The 14,591-nt window shown below is 36.9% G+C and overlaps 2 long non-coding RNA genes across 2 annotated transcripts; both read right to left on the bottom strand.

The window, feature by feature from the left end:
* Positions 1 to 7,909: 7,909 nt before the first annotated feature.
* On the bottom strand, positions 7,910 to 9,434 carry LOC127866829 (uncharacterized). The gene is made up of 2 exons (XR_008043120.1): positions 9,219 to 9,434; positions 7,910 to 8,496 (listed from the first exon to the last, which is right to left on the bottom strand). It is a non-coding gene; the product is annotated as an uncharacterized LOC127866829 (long non-coding RNA).
* A 591-nt stretch (positions 9,435 to 10,025) lies between these two features.
* LOC127866831 (uncharacterized) lies at positions 10,026 to 12,209 on the bottom strand. Its single transcript, XR_008043122.1, has 2 exons — positions 11,877 to 12,209; positions 10,026 to 10,734 (listed from the first exon to the last, which is right to left on the bottom strand). It is a non-coding gene; the product is annotated as an uncharacterized LOC127866831 (long non-coding RNA).
* Between the last annotated feature and the right edge of the window lie 2,382 nt (positions 12,210 to 14,591).

Genomic DNA, 14,591 nt, shown 5'->3' with positions numbered 1-14,591 from the left:
TACTGGAGTGCACTGACACCAGAGAGTCTCTCCCCGTCACATCAAACATAGAGTCGTCCGACAGTGTAGGACCACTACAGGTGGTGTCGCTAGCACCGTCGGTCAACTTGTCGGACGGGGAGGACCCCCTGGTAGCCACAGGAGGGCGTCTCTGTGTGGGTGAATCCCCCTGGATAGGCGATACAGGGGGGGGGGGTGTGTAAGTCAGGTGTAAGATTGGGTACCGGTTCCACAGAAGTAACCTTTGGGGAAGGTTCCCTATTAATAAGCCGAGGGGGGGTACTCTTACCCGCTAGCCCCTCAACTATGGTGCATGTCCTCCCAGCTTGGGGCGAGATAGAACCGGGAGAGGCATGTTTAGGTGAAGAAGCGGAACCGGTTGTGATGATGGTGTTTAGGGCGCCCACGCTGTGGCTCACAGTGTCAGGTGCTAGTAGCCTGCTCTCCGCCTCGGACCAGGTGACCCCATAAAAATTGGCATAGGTGGCCTATATGGATAGCCTTCTTATAGGAGGGGCACCCCTGGTAGGATGCGGAGTGCTGGCCGCCACAGTTGGCGCACAAACGAAATTTGTTTGTGCACCTTCTTTGGCAAGTAGTGCCGGCGCAGCGGCAGCAAGAGGTGATATTGGAGCATTTACCCCTGCTGGCTATATGTCCAAAGCCCTAACAATTGAAGCAACGGGCAGGTGTGACAGGGCAGGGACGAATGTCAAGGGTTATACTGGTGTCCTTGACTAAGATTTTATTTGGGACTGGTATGGACGCTAAGAAAGAGATTTTGACCAGTCTCGGAAAGCCAGGTGGGGCAGGGCAATAAGGCTCAAACCTTTCCAGATTAGTGATAAGAATATCAGAGATAGGGATCGCAGGTTTGAAAGAAAGAGATGTCTGAAGTTCCATCAAGTCCTGGCTTTCCGGGATCCATGCTATGTGACCAAGAACCGTCCTCATGTTCGACGGGGATAAGGCCCGGACCGCGACTTTGCCAAGATAAAAAGTACCCCTAGAAAGAAGGGTGGCAAGCGCTTGAGCGGACTTGAGCTGCAATAGCACGCAGCCAGACGCCAGGGGCACCGCCCGCTCAACTAGTCCGGGGATTACCCTCGCCAAACATGAGGCCAATTGAAAAATGGTGAGAAGGGACATGATGGGGGCTACACTTCCAGCTGACTGGAGGAGGCACTTAAAGGGCATGGTGTTGTGAGATAGGTGATGCCTATCCGACCTGAACGTGCCTCCCCTAGTAAAGGGGTCAGGTTTTGACACTGCCCCTTGGATGTTTTTGATGTTTTGTTGTGTAAGGACATTGTAAGTATTGAATGAAAGAAGGAAATAGACAGGGGATAAAGAAATAATAATTATTGCAAACGCAATCCTGAAACAATCAACCAATATATATAAATTTATTCTAGTCGCCGTTAATAGCCTGACAGTAAAACATAAATAAAAAGCACCGCACCGGTAAACAACCCAATAAGTTTATATAAATAAATAATAATGGTATATTAAGTCATTTGGTAGTTGCTATATGCTGTAATATAAAAACCAAGAAAAAAGTTTCCGAAAACCAAATGACGTTCGAAATAGTGCTTTTAAAGAGTTTACGAAAAAGAAAAAAAAATAGTCATGGACGGGCAAGGTATCAATAGCGGTAGTGTAGTGGCTTGTGTTATCTCTGTTCTTGCAGGACCTCTCTGTTTTTCTTTAACTTTTGCGGTTAATGTCAGAAGCTTCAAAATATAACTTTATTGACAAACAGCCAACATGGCGGCCGGAAACACGATGACATAAAATAATGTTGTCACTATTGACCACTTTAAACCAACAATCGTACATATCTTTGAACATACAGCGGAAATCTACCAAGTTCAACGTAAACACCTGCTGTACAAGTATTACTCCTTACCTGCAATATTCGTTTACAAAACTTAAGATGAATGCGCTCAATTTCTTTTTACTTCGTATAGCCCCATATTTCACATGAATAATTGATGATAGGGGAGACAAATGCGTCAAATAATTGACATAGAGTTTTAGGCTTAAAATCAAACTGTTGACATTTAAACAATAACAGGTTTAAAGCTTTTATGGATTTACCAATGAGATGTTCAATGTTTGGACCAAAATTTCCAGTATAGTAAAAATCACATCCTAAATAGTTAAAATCATTGACCACCTCGATGGGTTGGCTATTGTAGGTCCAAGTTTCCGAAGGATGCAGTCCTCCACGTTTCCGAAACACCATAATCTTAGTTTTAGAAGTATTAACATGTAGGCCCCATGTATCACAGTATGTGTAAAAAACAATTTAGATGGGCTTGGATTTCTTCCGGAGTTTTACCTACAATAGCCATATCATCTGCAAATAATAATAAAATCAAAACAATCTCATCAATATGTAAGCCAGACTGTATGTCACTTTGCAAAAATAATTCAAGGTCTTCAACGAAAAGAGAAAATAGGATAGGCGACATTACCTCACCTTGACGTAAACCAACAGCGTAATTGAAATAGTCTGAATAGTTAGAACACGATCTAACACATAATTTTACTTTTTCGTACATGTCTTTTATGATTCTGAGTATTTTACCGTCTATACCTTGTTTATATAATTTTAACCAAAGTGCGTTACGAACTATGAAATCAAAACATTTCATCATGTCCACGTAAATGATATACAATCTTTTATTCTCGTTTTACAATTTATTTACTAACGAATGAAGAATAAATATGGCGTCAACAGTCGAGGGCCCTTTTTGAAATCCGAATTGTGCGTCCGAAATAGTATTACGGTCCGCACAGTATTTTTCAAGCCTCTTATTAAGTATACTGGTAAATAATTTTGACATACAGCTGACTAACGTTATACCAAGATAATTATTGACATCGTCTTAACTTTCCTTTTTATGGAGAAGGATTATAACACCTTCCGTCCATTTCTCTGGATAACAGCCAGAGTTTAAAATGCTATTAAAATATCACATAAATGGGATGCTGATATATCTATGCATTCAATAAAATACTCGTTTAGCAAACAATCGCTGCCAGACTCATCAAAGTTATGAGTAGCACAAAAACTATTTGCTTCTTTATTGTTACATTCAGATAAACCTTGACTTAGCTTATAAAAATACTGTTTAAATTCATCTACAGTTAATTTATTACCACCATGTATAGATTTATATTTATAATATTTCCAAAAATCTTTAGGTTTTGATTTCTTTAATTTTTCAATCTCTTGTGTTTTTAATTAAATAAAAGTGTTCTTACTTTTCTTAACACTATTTTTATATGTAGTCTTACATTGAATTAAAAACAATCTATTTTCACTCGACTTATCATCGTTAAAACGATTAAGTGCTTGTAAGTATGTTTTTCTAGCAGACATGCAGTCCTTATTAAACCATTCTTTATTTGACGCTTAAGTGTTATTTGAAAACACTGGTTTATTATTTAGAGAGTAAATTTTGCTAAAAAGTGGATCCGCTACTGATCGTACCACCTCTGTAAATTCGTTAACAGTATTGTTTACAGATTGCCTACTTTATCAATATGACAATACAATTCAACTTGGGCAAGCAACAAATAATCTCCGCCCGAAAACGTTCTCGGTTCTCTTCGTTCCACCTAAGCCTAAAATTACTTTCCTCGGGACTCACATGGTCAAATGAACAACATGCTATCGTAAAATGCAATGGCGCGTGATCGCTCCATTCAGTAAAAGAGCCAATAGTAAAACTATTAATCACTGAAAAGGTACATTCATGCGAAACGATGACTGAACTATGACTGAACAACCGTTATGGGAAATATAAGTGTATTTGCCTGTATCGGCAAAGCGACCGTTAACAATGCGCACAGATAAAGATTTACATAAATCTAACAACTTCATTCCATAACTATTGTTTACGGTGTCGTCAGAGGCCCGTTGTTGAGGTGTGTCTGAAATGTAGTCAGTATTGTCAAATGTGTTATTTATAGAATCACATACAATAAAATCATTTTTGTTACCTATTCTACTGTTGAGGTCACTGCATATAACAACAGCACCAGAGGCGCAAAATGTGCATATATCTGTTTCTAAAATATCAAATAGGTCGACGGTTAAAATATCATAAGCTGGCGAGTCCTCTGGCCAAATGTATATATATCTTGTTCAGTATGGAAGAAAGTATGGTCTAATTTAAGCCATGTAATGGTGTTATGGTGATTTTTTATTATTGAAATACCATCATTTAAATGCTCTTTATACATCAATACAACACCGCCGCTACAACGTCGAGCGTTACGGTGCTGAAAGTTCCTAAAAATAGTTGTGTGATATATATCCATTTAATTCAATATTACTAGAAGAGTTTGTCCATGTTTCATATAGAAAACAAATATCAGAGTTAATAATGATATTTACAAAGTCATCTTTTAAAAGACATCTTTTAGTCCTCTCCCAAATTTGTTCAAATTTTATCCATGGGGTTAAATGTGACCCTGCCCCGGGGGGTCACAATATTGAACATATGCTTATATAAGGCCTATTTTGTTAAAACTTCAAAAATCTTCTTGTCCATTACCATCGGGCCTATGGCTATCAAATTTGGTATGCAGTGACATCTAATAGTCTTCTACCAAATTTGTTCAAATTTTATCCATGGGTCAAATTTGACCCTGCCCCGAGGGTCACAAAATTGAACATATGCTTATATAATGCCTATTTTGTGAAAATATCTTGTCCATAACCATTAGGCATAGGGCTACACAATTTGGTATGTAGTGACATTGTATAGTCCTCTACTAAGTTTGCTCAAATTATGCCCAAAGGGTCATATTTGACCCTGCCCTGGGGGCCACAAAATCAATTATATGCTTATATAGTGCCTATTTTGTGAAAACTTTAAAATTCTCCTTGTCCTTAACCTTAAGGCATAGGGCTACCAAATTTGGCATGTAGTGACATCAAATAGATCTCTACCAAGATTGTTCAAATTTTGCCCCTGGGGTCAAATTTGGCCCTGCCCGGGGGGTCACAAAACTGAACATACGCTAATATGGGGCCTATTTTGTGAAAATTTTTAAAAAAAATCTTGTCCATAACCATTGGGCGTAGAGCTACCAAATTTGATATTTAGTGTCATCTAATAAACCTCTACCAAATTTGTTCAAATAATGCCTCTGGGATCAACTTTGACCCTGCTCCGGGGGATCACTCAATTGAATAAACGCTTATAAAGCGCCTATTTTGTGAAATCTTTAAAAAAAAATCTACTTGTCGAAAACCATTCGGACTATGGCTACCAAATTTTGTATGCAGTAACATCTTCTTATAGTCCTCTACCAAGTTTGTTCAAATTATGCCCTTTGGGTCAAATTTGACCCTGACCCGCGGGTCACAACATTGAACATTATATACGCTTATATCTTGCTTATTTTGTGAAAACTTTAAAAATATTCTTGTCCTTAAAGCGAGATTATACGATTTTGTCAAATATTTATTAATTTATATAAAATGTGTAAAAAACTTATTAAACATATATTTTAATATAAATTAAAATAGACGGTAAAAAGAACATGTGTCGAAAAATGCGAAATAAGCCAGATATTTAATTCTGAAATCGAAAAAGGCTGTACAGTCGAATTCGCCAGCATGTATATCATGCATGTACGATGTGAATCTAAATTTAGTTTTACGGTCATTCTGAATTTCTGCAACGATATCTATTCATACGACACACGAACACTAACTAAAAAGACGAATGCTTCGGTTATTATAGGAAAATATGTACGAATTATCTTTGTCACAATCGGCTCGGGGCGCTAATTTGACTTTGCTGCATTTTATGAAATTCTTCTTGAATGTATATTTTTTCTTGCCTATGTTAAGGTATGCAACTCAAAATCATCCGAAAACGGGGTGCATCGTTTTGAACAGCTATAACTTCATCAATCGTGCAGCGATTTTCACGATCTCGGTCTTATTCAACGCAGAAATGAATTTTCTTTCTGGAAATGTATATGTCTTGCAATATTTTTACAAATGCTGTGTCAACTTTTAAGATAAAACACGATACACAACTCGCATGACCCAGTTGACACTGATCAGGCAGTTTTTAAGACTGAAATCTTCACGGAGTAAAGGGCATTTTCCCTGCAAAGTTCACGAACCTCGATACCATAATTCAATAAAACGTATGGAAAAAAAATTATTACCGTGCTTTCCGTTACATTATTCATCAAAACTAAATGTCCAGCGCCGTTTGAAACATTTATTTACATACATTTCAACTAACTGACATTTTAAACACACGAGTGATTTCATTGGTCCAATACGGAGGTGTGTCTTTACAACTGGAGATTTCATTCATAAATACTGCCTGATCAGTGTCAACTGGGAGGCGGAAAACTACAACGGGCGAGGCATGGTATGGTATTGCGCAAGGGGGGGTTAGAGGGTTAGGGTTAGGGTTTGTGTAAGTGTTAGGGGTCGGGTTAGGGTTTGGGTTAGCCTAAACCCAACCCTAACCCTAACCCGACCCCTAATCCTAACTCTTACCCTAACCCTTTTTTGGGGTTATCACCCCTGACCATGCCTCGCCCGTTGTAGTTTTCCGCCTCCCGTGTCAACTGGGTCATGCGAGTTGTGTATCGTTTTATTACTTAAAAGTTGATGAAATCAGGACAAACAATTGTATTTTAAGTCCAAAGTTTACCTGGCTATATTTATCAGATTATTATTAGCTCAATCAGTAATTTATATCATTATTTATGCTTTGTGTATTGTAAACATATACACACTCATGCATTTACATGATAGCAATAAATTATAACAAAGCCACCCATACTTTAAAGGTCATTGACATAGCCTATGGTAAAAATGTGAACATACTGAGTGTAATCGTCCTCTTTTGCCAGCAATAACGAAACGTTGACAGGTTGTAATTTTTGACAGTTCTACTTTCACTTTCATTTTGTGATATCAAACTATTAACAATTATGTGGCTGAGAAAAATATCGCCGTTGCTTATTTAACATATTTTCTGTACATTTCTTCAATTAACTAACATCAATACACGATTTTCTTCGTTATTTCAAACACTCCTGACAGGCTACCGCTTTGTTTACATATTTCGCTAACATTTTGACGCGCGTAGGTAGGAACTCATTACCGCTTCCGAAATGTGTATTCATAATATTGCCTTCGAGGTACTCATCCGATGTTTGACGGAAAGGGCCGAGAATGTGCGATTGTGGGTCAAGTTCCCCACGGGTACTACTTCCCCGTACCCCCAATTTTTTCCGTACCCAAACTTATTGTACCCAATTTTTTTCGTACCCAAATTTTTTTCGTACCCAATTTTTTTTCGTAACCAATTTTTTTTCGTACCCAAATTATTTTTTTCCCAATTTGTTTTCGTACCCAAATTATTGTGTTTCGTACCCAAATTATTTTTTGGCATAATTTTTTAGTAACCAATTTCGTTCGTACCCGCAAACACAATTGTTGTGATGTAGATAAACTTAAATTGATTCTTTAATATCAATCCTCTTCAAAAGCATCGTCACACCAGTACTGTCAGTACTTTGATTCCTTACTATCCTCGAACTTTGCAAATGCGTAAATAGCGACGGTATTCAATTGCCGCTGTCTACCATTCCACGAATTTCATTTATGTATCCCATGCCTATAAGCCTAAGGATGCCACTGTTATGTGCATGCAGTTATAAATGTACTGAGATATGCAATTGTATTGCTATCAGTTACAGCAAAACACATGTTTTCAAGCCAGGTGTATGTGTATTTCATTATAAGTGGAAAGCTATTTTTAGTCAGTCGCAAGAAGCAGGAAGAGAGATAATTTATGTCGTAAATTACTCGTCTCAATTGTATAAAGAATTTTAAAACGGAAACATAATATTTAAGTAATACATTTATTTCACATCGGTTCCCATTCACTACAGTTATTGCAATAGAAAAACGGATTAATTGTCATTGTTACAAAAGGATACTAATAAGGCAAAATATTGTTTAAATTATTTATATCCTTGTATAATTAACGGACACATGTTTCTTTTCATTGTTCATCTGTTGAATGCGATTTGCAGAAACAAAAGTACATTCAAGAACATTATCATATAATATAAAGAACAACTTGAAGTAAGCAACACAAAGGCTTTTACAACACTAATCCTGTAAGGCAAAGCCGTTTGTTTATGACGTTTTCACGAGCCAGTATTTGTAATAGTATTGTTACTATTTGATGGAGTAATAACCACCGGATGTTCCCTTCAACCGAGGATCTGGTGGTAAATGTGCGAGATATTGGTAGATATTTCTACACCGGCATTGACCTCCCATCCAGTAACATTCCTTGCCTTGTGACTCGCAGTAACGGCAGCAATTCCGATACTGCCGTCTTCCCTCTGCGCCTGGGCAAGCCGCAATGATTACAGCCAAAACTAACCAGCACACCAAGATCTTGTTCATCTTTATCGTGTCTGCAACTACGGAAAGGAATTTTTAGTACAGTTCAGACATATAACACTAAATGTACAGCCACATTGCACTTACAAACACACATATTGCACTAAAAGTATAGACATATTACAATAAAAATACTGCCAAATTACACTCAAAGTGCATATATATTACACTAAAATCACAAACATATTGTACTAAAAGAACATACATATTACACAAATGGTGCAGACATATTGCACTTAAAGTACAGACATATATCACTTAAAGTACAGACATATTACACTAAAAGAACATACATTTTACACTAACAGTACAGACATATAACACTAACAGTACAGACATATTGCACTTAAAGTACATAAATATTACACTAAAAGTACAGTAATATTGCACTAAAAGTAAATACATATCACTCTAAAAGTACAGACATATAACACTCAAAGTACGGATATATTGCACTAAAATAACAGACATTTGTTTAAACCTTATTTTGTGTATACACACATACATATTTCACTGAATACCAGAAAAGCAAACCACTAAAACAAAACAGAAAAAGTCACCTGTGAGTTACAGTGCTTGCAAACGTTTTCTTTAAGCAACTGGTCTCATTAACAAACCGTTGAATAATTAACCATGTCTTCTATTTTGATTCATTCTGCATTAGTACAGCAATTTCTAAGTTATTTACCTTTTTTGTTTTTTATGGTAACTAATGTTTTCAATATCGAACACAAGTAATTACCTTGTAAACTGTAAAGATAAATCCACGAATTTCAATGCGCACCGAACATTCAACAATGACACCTAAAATATTCAATTGTTCTGAGCTCTGCGGTAGGAACTGCGTATCTACATAGAATTGTTTGCGCAACCCTTTATGTTGCATTCGCGTAAGCGCAGATTCTCAGAAAGCAGACATTTGCGCAGTGCGATATTCAAGGTTATCTTATACAAGCCTGGGACTTTTTGGAAACATCACGTTTGCGTAAGGTGTACAAATGATTTTCTGGAAATTATCGTGTTGTTCTTAAAGTAAAACATAAACGCAATATTTATTTTGCTTCTCTGGGACCAATCGCTTTTGTTGCAAGAAGCAAGGTCCAGCGCCTGTTAGTTATCATACAGTACATGGCATTTCATAGTAAACTAAAATATTATATTATATAACAGTGCTATTTTTACATTTTGAAACACGATATATTATTATCTTTGTTTGGCCATGTCACCAAGTACTACAAGTATTCGTGTACAAGTATTCATGTGAAAAATGGAATTGCAGACATTTCACACCAGTCGAAAACAAACTGTGTTTTCATTGTTCATGTCATGTTTTCTTAGTCTCACCAGTGGTTTAGAAAACGCTGTCTGTCTCTTTTCTAAAACATCACTTACATATTACGAGGGAAGTACGTATCAAAATGTTGAAATGTAAACATCGAGTTGTATTTCAGATAGATCTGAACTACTTCGTGCGTATGTAGATAAATTTTAAAATGATATGAAGTTGCAAATGCGGTAAAAATCAGATAGACTCGAGGACAACTAAAGATTATGTTAGTTTTTTATTCAACAGTGTAGTCAGTTGTTTATTCATGATAATATTTCTTATTACTGCAGTTAAAAATAATGTCGTGGCAATCATTGAAAAAGTTACTATTGGTATATTAAAAGTCTTTGATGTCAAATATACATAACACTGCTAATTTATAAAGGTACTAGATTTAACAGAATAAAGTTTTTTAAGACTTAAGAGTATAACATGTTTAGGTATCATTTATAATGCCTAAAGACTATATAAAATTGTCATTATTAAAACTGTTCATTATTTTACTGTTGCTGTTGTTGTTGCTGCAGTTGTTGTTGTTATTGTAGTTTTTTATCTTCACAATGCTCAATTGTTTGTGTCAGGGAACTGTATTATCTTCATTGGTAGAATAAATGTCCTGTCTCCCGAATAAAGCCATGGGGACTCAAATTAATCATAGTTTTTCTTTCAATAACACACTGTCGTGCGTGTTATTTTGGTGCACATCTTGAATACGGGTATCTTCGTTCCCATGCACCGGATATCCGCTGTCAGCCATGATCGCCATCTTACCCCGACAACGACAGCTTTGCTTGCCGAACCGGATGCACTCCTGGCCCAGCCACCGACACCTCCCGCAGCACTTCCACACAGAGCCTTCAGAGACCCTGACCACCGACATCAGGAGGGCGATAGTAAGCCACAGTAGAGCTACGCAGTCCATATTTTTTACCTGAAACAGAAATAAGCCGCGCTCTGGACTTAATGCATGTACGTAAAGTGTTGTCATAAATTAGCCTGTGCAGTCGACACAGGTCAATCAGGGACGACACTTCCCGCGTTAATGAAATTTTTCGCTTAAGAGAAGGAAGTCTCTTCCAAACAAAAATACACTTGAGGCAGAAAGTGTCGTTCCTGATTAGCCTGTGCGGACTGCATAGACGCTTTACGCACACGATTAATCCCCGTTTTCTCAGACCGCAGCTCAATGTACGTTTCAGGCATCTGTTTCAAGTAACGGTAGATGTCCTATATTCTGCTTTAATAACAATGAGAAATATTTTATCTCTATGAAATTTTTAGAACATCATTTACAAATCCCTTGACGATATGATGGGGTTATTAGAAAATGTTATAAAATCATTTGTATATATGCAGTGATCGGTCATGTGACATTTCATTGCTTTAAATGTTTAGCAATAAGCGCTACGTCCTAGTTTTTATTGCTTGAACTTTCGTTAGTTTGTAATGTTGAGATTACGATCAGTTTTGCTGAATTCAATACAATAAGTATTAGGTTGGTGGTAATTTTTGCTGCGTACGATCACATTCGCACAATTCATTTTAAATAAAGTAAAAATACATATGTCATTTAATAGTCGTATTAAACTATTAATCCAGAAGGTGAGCCTATCTAACAACTTTTTGGGCAATATAAGTGTTAACAAAATTACATTTTTAGGCTTCATTGATGTTGCAGAGCAATTAATTTATCCACTAAACACAAATACGAGTTAAAATAACAATTACGTATTAGGTAATTGTATTTTTTATTTAATATTTATTTTAACAGGTTTCGTTAGAAAGCATAAATTGTAAACAAGCCACAATTTTTTATACATGTTTATCGTGCGAGCTAAAACAGCCGCATTTTGTTAAAAGCTTCTTGAGAAATCTTCACCTCTATATAAAAAAAGACATCGCTTATAGTTATTGCAGAATAAGTTTCCATTAATTACCTTTTGCATTCATAAAAAGAGACGCGAGTCTTACTATAATCATATTAGTATGATTCATCATATTAGCGATAGATTCATAATAGACAACGACGTATCAGTAATGAAAAAATAATAACAATTAAAAAGCGGTATGTACCTTTTTTATAAATACTCAAAATCCGATGTTGTTCCCGTTCGATCACAAGTTTAAAGGATTGATTAAATGTAGCATTCTTACTAATGAGGAGCATAACAAGGAAAATGTCATGTAAAAAAAAGTGCACTTTTAAAGTATGGTGACATGTTGTAACATATAAGGAATCCTGTTAGAAAATCACTTTGCCTGACGTTTTCTGAGAAAATGTTACTTTTATAGAAATTGTCTTCGCTTTAAGACGATGTTTTATAGATTTTGTGTCTATTGGCATTCTTTTGGTGAAACGCAGTTAACATACAATCAATTTTTGATCAGCACACAATTGATTTCTAGAAAAAACATGATTGTTGTTGGCTCAAGAAAATGTTTATAGTTCATCACCCGTCTTAAGCCATTCTGAAGCAGTGTCAACTACCTGTCCGGTTAACGCAGTTTTTCGTACAAGCGCTTCTCACCAAGGCGACCCTGTCCGGTTAACGCAGTTGTTTGTACAAGCGCTACTCACCAAGGCGACCCTGTCCGGTCAACGCAGTTGTGTGTACAAGCGCTACTCACCAAGGCGACCCTGTCCGGTTAACGCAGTTGTGCATACAAGCGCTGCTCACCAAGGCTACCCGGTTTCAATCACCGATCCCGGATGCACGTGAGTTTGGTTAGTGGTCACCATAGCCGACAGGTGGTGTTTTCTCCTGGCACTCCTGCTTCCCTCGTAACACAAACCGGATCCCAAAAAATCCTTCAGTAAAAAAAACAAAATGGCTTGAAGTTCAAATAGCAGTAATATTTTAAATTCGCTCACACTTTCGTGAGTTATATAGTTAATTAGGTAAGATTGCTGGGACACTCTCCGGGTCCTCACATTATTCAGTCTTAGGCGCGGAAGGACCTCATTAACTTCTAAATACATACACTCTGACGCTGCGAGATAACCACATACCTTCTGTGTTCAATCGTTGTGTGAATTGCGTAGATGTACGAGTCGTTAAAGCGATGTGCATAGTGCTAGCTATTAAACAGGCAAGAAATACCAAGAGTAAGCTCTGGTATAGACAGTGGCTATGCTATTATATTACCCTCGTTCTTGGAAAACTGGCCTTAATGCATGTGCGGAAAGTGTAACATGCATTTAGCCCAGTTTTCCGAGAACGCTGCTCAAATGGCCTACACACGTGCAGATGTATGACGGATACATTTCACCATAGTCGTGATTTCTAATCTTCTCTTCATAATTCCCGTCAAATGAGGAAGTGCATTTCAATATATGTTGTTTGTAAACATATTTTTTCAGTTAGGTGCTTTTTCTTATCTAAAATTATAAAATATGAAGAGGCAGATGTTTTGAAGTAGATAAGGGGAATAATACTGTAGGAAATCATGCTATACCGGTAATCGACTTGTATGTAGAAATGTATGTATTGCATTATAATTTGAGCCTCGCTCTGGCAACTCGGGGCTTAATGCATGTGCGTATTTTTAATGTCGTCCGAAATAAGCCTGTGAAGTCAGCACAGGCTAATAATGGACGACGTTTTATTGAATTTTTATGTTTAATGTAGTCTTTTATAAATGATAATACAGTCTATGCGGAAAGTGTCGTCCCTGATAAGCCTGTGTATACTTTACGCACACGCATTAAGCCCCGTTTTCCAAGAACGAGGCTCAAATCAAGTCGAGTACTGATTCTTCGCAACTCCCATGTATGTTTGTATTAGTGAAATCTCATTTCGACTTTTTTATCAATACTGTACATTAAATATTATTTCAGCGCACATCACGATTAAAAGTAAAAGCTTGACATGTTTACATTTCTCGACCTTTCTAAATCGACATAAAAATAGAACTGCGGGATTCTCTTTACTCTAAATTATATATACACAAAAACGCTGTATTTATATAAAGTATAATAAATGTGTAGGCCTTTTTTATCTTCGTGCATTATATTTCTTTAATACGCGATCTGTTAACAAGTTGAATGCGCTGCTCGTTGCACTTAATCTTGCCACTTGAACATTTGGTTTCTGAAACAGAGCTTGTTGACGTCAATGTGTTTGTTTTGTTTTCGATATAGCTGATACAGTCACATTTGATCTAGCTTTCTTGCGATTATTTATGACGTGGGAAATGGGGGAACCCTCGAAATACGCAAGGAGTGTTTTTTATATAGTATTCTGTCTCTGGTGAACATAGAAACTCAATGTTATTACATGCAACAGCATCATGATCAGTTATTATGTTACAACACACAATTGTATGCAATGACACGTATAAAATATGCTAGTATTTTTCTTTTAGAATGCCATAACTCATTTAGTGTTTGCCTTTTTGTTATAATTGCCAGTGCGAGTATTTAAGGATTAATTGAGCCGCGTTTTGAGAAATGCATTTGCGCCAAGTGTCGTCCCTGATTAGCCTGTGCGGACTGCACAGGCTAATCTTGGATGACACTTTACGCACACGCATTAAGCCCAGTTTTCTCAGAACAAGGTTTAATTGTATTTGGTGGGTGCATACATCTCAGTTGTTCAAAGCTTAATGACTGCACGGACACCTTTCACGCTGGAAGACTGTTGACCGAAGCATGGACTTTGTGTTAATAATGTTATCTATTTGATAGACAGTGTCGTAGAGTGTGTGGGTTAAACACTTTTCTGTAAATGATTTGTATTATACATAAGCAGTTTCTTATTTGCATGAAGGGTTTGCTGTGACGGAAAT

The sequence above is a fragment of the Dreissena polymorpha genome, chromosome 2 (genome assembly GCF_020536995.1).
Source record: "Dreissena polymorpha isolate Duluth1 chromosome 2, UMN_Dpol_1.0, whole genome shotgun sequence".
Lineage (NCBI taxonomy): Eukaryota > Metazoa > Mollusca > Bivalvia > Myida > Dreissenidae > Dreissena > Dreissena polymorpha.
This window is presented reverse-complemented; position numbering and strand designations above follow the sequence as displayed.